The following is a 7,780-nucleotide window of genomic DNA, read 5'->3' on the forward strand; positions in this document are numbered from 1 at the left end:
GGAGAAGAGAGAATTCATTCTCTAAATACACCTTCTTCCCTGGGGGAGGGGTAAAGGGGTTAGGAGGTAGGGACATCATCAAGGCTCTAGGAAATGGGGGGAGATTTTTCAGTGGCAGCTGGGGCACACACAGTCTTCCATACTTCTTTGCACACTGCCTGAATCATGCCTAGCAAAGCGCAAGTCTCCTGTCTGGGTGGAGATTTTAACATAGTAATGAAGCAAAAAGTAACTTTTGCACACTGCCAGGTTTCATCTACTCCGAAAGATTCCTGTGGTCATGTGGACATGTCCTGCGGACATGTCAGAGCCAGTCCAGTTTGGATGACCATTGCACATTTCTTGAAGCACAGCTCTAAAACGTCTTTGACAAATACCAGGTGCTTTGAAATAAGTAAAGAGATAAATCAAGGCAAGCATCCATTAATTCTCAGGTTGCAGGTATGGGTACAGGTTAATTAATTTAACATGTCCTCAAGCCTTTATTTTCCTGTAATTAATTTTATGAAGTTTTTTACTTACAATTTATCCTTTTGAAATGTCGTCAAAAAGGTTGTGCCCCACCCCTTGGTATAGTTTGGTCTCTCACATGTAGATGCAGTACTTAATTTTTTCTAGTTTATTTTCTTTTCCCCATTGACTTGAACTGTGTTTATTGTACATTCCATTTCCAAGTGATGTTGATGTTACTAGTCCAAGAAGCAGTGTATGAATAACAAGATAACTGAACAATGAGAGTGAACAGCGAGTTGAAAGGATGGTGGATAAAGGTGAATTTGAGAGAATATAAGGACTTGCCTCCAAGAAGGCAATGGCACCCCACTCCAGTACTCTTGCCTGGAAAATCCCATGGATGGAGGAGCCTGGTAGGCTGTGGTCCATGGGGTCGCTAGGAGTCGGACACGACTGAGCGACTTCACTTTTCACTTTTCACTTTCACACATTGGAGAAGGAAATGGCAACCCACTCCAGTGTTCTTGCCTGGAGAATCCCAGGGACGGGGGAGCTTGGTGGGCTTCCGTCTATGGGGTCGCACAGAGTCGGACATGATTGAAGTGACTTAGCAGCAGCAGTAAGGACTCGCCTGGTGGCACAGTGGTAAAGAACACGCCAGCAGTGCAGGAAATGTGGGTTCAATCCCTGGGTTGGGAAGATCCCCTGGGGTAGAAAAAGAGTCAGACATGACTTAGCGACTAAACAACAACAAATATATTGTGTTATTAAACGTATCAGCCCAGAATGAAGTAAAAATCATGCTTATTAGCAGTTTTTAGATGACAAAATGGGGATGGTTTTATTTAGTATCTTTGAAAATACATATAGTAATTACTCCTACACAGCACCAGATCGCAGATAAACCTCAGGATTCCCTAAGCTAAATCTCTGAAATACAGAAAGAAACCTCAGTTAGGTGATCCTGAAAGTTTGATCACCCAAAATATCTATCTCTAGGCAGCTACTTAAATAATGTCTGGAAATCTTACTTTAAAAAATAAGTTCATTCTTCCTCCAACAATTCATTGCAGGAAAAAAAGCAATGGTTATGTGCATTCTATTGCAAGTAACATAGGCACTAGTTTACTTAACTACCTAGGAAGATAGGTAGTTTGAGAAACAACAAGGATAAAGACAATTTTCAGTTTTACTAACTGGCATATTTGCCCTATGATTGGACAATTCATACTGAAATCAAATCAGCAAGAGAATGAGCTATAAATTGAGAATTTAAATTGAATCGGGTGAGGTATGAGTAGTAGGGAATTTTTTTTTCAAGACTTGTGGATTGGATAGTTCAAATGTCATTTAACTACATCAGTGAAGGGGGGTGGGGAAGACAATAAGAAGGCAAATAATGCTGAGCATAAAATACCGGGAGCTAATGTGATATTAAAGAGGAAATGGCTTACACTAGTGGTTACTCGTTCAGTTTTCATCATTTGTGGTGGGTGTAGGGTTGAGAGTCTGAGCTGCCTTACTACTTTCCTTCTTTGTGTTGCTGTTCAGTCACTAAGTTGTGTCTGACTCTTTGCAACCCCACGGACTGCTGCACATCAGGCTTCCCTGTCCTACACTATCTCCTGGAGTTTGCTCAAACTCATGTCCATTGAGTCAGTGATGCCATGAAACCATCTCACCCTCTGCCACCCTCATCTCTTCCTGCCCTCAACCTTTCCCAACATCAGGGTCTTTTCCAATGAGTCAGCTCTTTGCATAAGGTGGCCAAAGTATTGGAGGTTTAGTTTCTGCATCAGTCCTTCCAATGAATATTCAGGGTTGATTTCCTTTAGGATCGATTGGTTTGATCTCCTTGCAGTCCACAGGACTCTCAAGAGTCTTCTCCAGCAACACAATTCAAAAGCATCAATTCTTTGGTGCTCAGCCTTCTTTATGGTCCAACTCTCACATCCATACATGACTACTGGAAAAACCATAGCTTTGACTATATGGACATTTGTTGGCAAACTAATGTCTCTGTGTTTTAATACCTTGTATAGGTTTGTCATAGCTTTCCTTCCAAGGACCAAGCATCTTTTAATTTTATGGCTGCAATCACCATCCTCAGTGATTTTGGAGCCCAAGAAAGTAAAATCTGTTACTGTTTCCACTGTTTCCCCATCTATTTGCCATGAAATGATGGGACCAGATGCCACAACCTTATTTTTTTAGTTGAGTTGTAAGCCAGCTTTTTCACTGTCCTATTTCACCTTCATCAAGAAGCTCTTAAGTTTCTCTTCACTTTCTGCCATTAGAGAGGTATTATATGCATATCTAAGGTTGTTGATATTTCCACTGGCAATCTTGATTCCACCGGCAATCTTGATTCCAGCTTGTGATTCATCCAGCCTGGCATTTCTCATGATGTACTCTGTGTATTCCAGAAAAACATCTACCTCTGTTTCATCAACTATGCTAAAGCCTTTGTGTGGATCATAACAAACTGTGAAAAGCTCTTAAAGAGATGGGAATACCAGACCACCTTACCTGTCTCCTGAGAAACCTGCCTGTGGGTCAAGAAGCAACAGTTAGAACCCTGTATGGATTTTAGAAACGGCAGAGGAATCAGAGATCAAATTGCCAATACTCTATGGATCATCAAAAAAGCAAGAGAGTCCCAGAAAAGCATCTATTTCTGCTTTGTTGACTATGCCAAAACCTTTGATTGTGTGGATCAAAATAAACTGTGGAAAATTCTGAAAGAGATGGCCATACCAGACCATCTGACCTGCCTCTTGAGAAACCTGTATGCAGGTCAGGAAGCAAAGTTAGAACTGGACATGGAACAACAGACTGGTTGCAAATAGGAAAAGGAGTACATCATGGCTGTATATTGTCACCCTGCTTATTTAACTTACATACAGAGTTAAATAAGTATATATATAACTATATATACTTATATATAATATATATATATATTTATATTAAATAAGTATAAGTAAATCTGTATATATTTAACTTATATACATCATGAGAAACGCTGGGCTGGAGGAAGCACAAGCTGGAACCAACATTGCTGGGAGAAGTATCAATAAGCTCAGATATGCAAATGACACCACTCTTATGGCAGAAAGTGAAGAAGAACTAAAGAGCCTCTTGATGAAGGTGAAAGAGGAGAGTGAGAAAGTTGGCTTAAAGCTCAACATTCAGAAAAGTTGATGGGCATCTGGTCCCATCACTTCATGGCAAATAGATGGGGAAACAGTGGAAAGAGTGTCAGACTTTATTTTTCTGGGCTCCAAAACCACTGCAGATGGTGACTGCAGCCATGAAATTAAAAGACACTTACTCCTTGGAAGGAAGTTTATGACCAACCTAGAAAGCATATTAAAAAGCAGAGACATTATTTTGTCAACAAAGGTCCGTCTAGTCAAGGCTATGGTTTTTCCAGTGGCCATGGATGGATATGAGAGTTGTACTGTGAAGAAAGCTGAGCGCCAAACAATTGATGCTTTTGAACTGTGGTGTTGGAGAAGACTCTTGAGAGTCCCTTGGACTGCAAGGAGATCCAACCAGTCCATCCTAAAGGAGATCAGTCCTGGGTGTTCATTGGAAGGACTGATGTTGAAGCTGAAACTTCAATATTTGGCCACCTGATGTGAAGAGTTGACTCATTTGAAAAGACCCTGATGCTGGGAAAGATTGAGGGCAGGAGGAGAAGGGGATGACAAAGGATAAGATGGTTGGATGGCATCACCGACTCAATGGGCATGGGTTTGAGTGGACTTCGGGAGTTGGTGATGGACAGGGAGGCCTGGCATGCTGTGGTTCATGGGGTCGCAAAGAGTCAGACACGACTGAGTGACTGAACTGAACTGAACTGAACTGATGGAACTACTGATGGGTTCAAGATTGAGAAAGGAGTACAACAGGGCTGTCTGCTGCCACTCTGTTTGTTTAACCTATATGCTGAGCATATCATGAGAAAAGTCAGGCTGGATGAGCCTACCTGGAATCAAGATAGGTGGGAGAAACATGAAAAACCTCAGATATGTGGATGATACTACTCTAACGGCAGAAAGTGAAGAGGAACTAAAGAGCCTCTTGATGAGGGTGAAGGAGAAGTGTGAAAGAGTCAGCTTAAAACTAAATATTAAAAAACTAAGATCATGGTGTCTGGCCCCATTACTTCATGGCAAACAGAAGGGGAAAAGGTGAAAGTTGTGACATGTTTCCTCTTCTTTGGGCTCTAAAAATCACTGTGGATGGTGCAGCTATGAAATCAGAGGCGACTGTTTCTTGGCAGGAAAGCTATGACAAACCTAGACAGTGCATTGAAAAGCAGAGGCGTAAGGTCTCTGCTGATAAAGGTTTATATAGTCAAGGCTTATTTATGGTCTTCCCAGTGGCCATGTATGGTTGTGAGAGCTGGATGGTAAAGAAGACAGAACACCAAAGAATTGATGCCTTCAAACTGTGGTGCTGGAGAAGAATTCTGAAAGTCCCTTGGACAGCAAGGAGATCAAACCAGTCAATCTTAAGTGAAATCAACCCTGGATATTCCTTGGAAGGACTGATGCTGAAGCTGAAGCTCCAGTATTTTGGTTATCCGATGAGAACAGCTGACTCATTGGAAAACTCCCTGATGCTGGGAAAGACTGAGGACAGAAGGAGAAGAGGGTATCAGAGGATGAGGTGGCTGGATGGCATCACCTATGCAATGGACATGAACTTGGGCAAACTTTGGGAGATGGTGAGGGACAGGGAGGCCTGGTATGCTGCAATCCATGGGGTCACAAAGAGTCAGACATGACTGGGCGACTGAACAACAACAACTCTGCATATAGGCACTTCCCAGGTAGCACTAGTGGTAAAGAACCTGCCTGCCAATGTAGGAAACTTAAGAGATGCAGGTTTGATCCCTGGGTGAGGATGATCCCCTGGAGGAGGGCATGGCAACCCACTCCAGTATTCTTGCCTGGAGAGTCCCCATGAACAGATGAGCTGGCAGGCTACACTTAATAGGGTTGCAAAGAGTCAGACATGAGTGAAGTGACTTAGCACCCATGCACGCTGCATATAAGTTAAATAAGCAAGGTGACAATATAGAGCCTTAATGAACTCCTTTCTCAATTTTGAACCAGTCTGTTGTTCCATATCTGGTTCTAACTGTTGCCTCCTGACCTGTATACAGGTTTCGCAGGAGGCAGGTAACATGGTCTGGTATTCCCATCTGTTTCAGAACTTTCCAGTTTGTTGTAATCCACACAGTCAAAGGGTTTAGCATAGTGAATGAAACAGAAGTAGATGCTTTTCTGGAATTCCCTTGCTTTTTCTATGATCCAGTGGATGTTGGCAATTTGATCTCTGGTTCCTCTGCCTTTTCTAAATCCAGCTGTACATCTGGAAGTTCTCAGTTCAGGTACTGCCGAAGCCTAGTTTGAAGGATTTTAAGTATTACATTGCTAGCATGTAAAATTGGAGAAGGAAATGGCAACCCTCTCCAGTATTCTTGCTTGGAGAATCCTGTGGACAGAGGAGCCTGGACAGCTGCTGTCCATAGGGTCGCACAGGGTCGGACACGACTGAAGCGACTTAGCATGCATGCATGCATTGGAGAAGGAAATGGCAACCCACTCCAGTATTCTTGCCTGGAGAATCCCAGGGTCAGAGGAGCCTGGTGGGCTGCCGTCTATGGGGTCACAGAGTTGGACACGGCTAAAGCGACTTAGCAGCAGCAGCAGCAGCAGCAAGTAAAATGAGTGCAATTGTGTGGTAGTTTGAACATTCTTCAGTATTGTCCTTCTTTGGGATGGAAATGAAAATTGACCTTTTCCAGTCCTGCGGCCACTGCTGAGTTTTCCAAATTTGCTGGCATACTGAGTGCAGCGCTTTAACAGCATCATCTTTTAGGATTTGAAATAGCTCAGCTGGAATTCCATCACCTCCACTAGCTTTGTGCATAGTAATGCTTCCTACGGCCCACTTGACTTCACATTCCAGGATGTCTGGCTCTAGGTGAGTGACCACACTATCGTGGTTATTTAGGTCATTAAGACCTTTTTTTTTGTATAGTTCTTCTGTGTATTCTTGCCACTTCTTAATCTCTTCTGCTTTTCTCAGGTCTTTGCCATGTCTGTCCTTCACTGTGCCCATTCTTGCATGAGATATTCCCTTGGTATCTCAAATTGTCTTGAAGAGATCTTTAGAAGAATTCCTTAGAAGAAATGGAGTAGGCTTCAGAGTCAACAAAAGAGTCCAAAAATGCAGTACTTGGTTGGAATCTCAAAAATTACAGAATGATCTTGGTTCATTTCCAAGGCAAATCATTCAACATCACAGTAGTCCAAGTCTATGCCCCAACCTCTGATGCCCAAAAATCTGAAGTTGAACAGTTTTATGAAGACCGACAAGACCTTCTAAAACGAACACCAAAAAACAATGTCCTTTTCATCATAGAGGATTGGAATGCAAAAGTAGGAAGTCAAGAGATACCCGGAGTAACAGGCAAGTTTGACCTTGGAGAAAAAAATGAAGCAACGCAAAGGCTAACAGAGTTTTGTCAAGAGAATACACTGGTCACAGCATACACCCTCTTCCAACAATACAGGAGATGACTCCACACATGGGCATAATCAGGTGGTCAATGCCGAAATCAGATTGATTATATTCTCTTCAGCTGAAGATAGAGAGTTCTATACAGTCAGCAAAAATAAGACCTGGAGCTGACTGTGGCTCAGATTGTCAGCTCCTTATTGCAAACTTCAGGCTTCAATTGAAGAAAGTAGAGAAAACCACTAGGTCATTCAAGTACGACCTAAATCAAATCCCTTACAGTTATACAGTGGAAGTGACAAATAGATTCAAGAGATTAGATCTGATAGACACAGTGCCTGAAGAACTATGGACGGAGGTTGGTAACACTTACAGGAGGCGGTGGCCAAAATCATCTCCGAGAAAAACAAATGGCAAGAAGGCAACGTGGTTGTCAGAAGAAGCCTTACAAATAGCTGAGAAAAGAAGAGAAGCGAGAAGCAAAGGAGAAAAGGAAAGTATACCCAACAGAATGCAGAGTTCCAGAGAATAGGAAGGCGAGACAAGGAAGCCTTCGTAAGTGAACAACGCAAAGAAATAGAGGAAAATAATAGACTGGGAAAGACTAGAAGATCTCCTCCTTTGTGGGTCTTTCCTGTCGCTGCACTTTCATCTCACTTCTCTGCTCCTGGACCAACGAGACGTCCTCACATTAATACCTTCATTTTGACTCTTCTGCACAGCGCCTTTAAAAAAAAAAAAAAAACCCTCCTTTCCCGTCTCTTCCCCCAATTGTGGAAGAGAGGCGGGA

Source organism: Dama dama, chromosome 19, assembly GCF_033118175.1.
Source record: "Dama dama isolate Ldn47 chromosome 19, ASM3311817v1, whole genome shotgun sequence".
Taxonomy (NCBI): domain Eukaryota; kingdom Metazoa; phylum Chordata; class Mammalia; order Artiodactyla; family Cervidae; genus Dama; species Dama dama.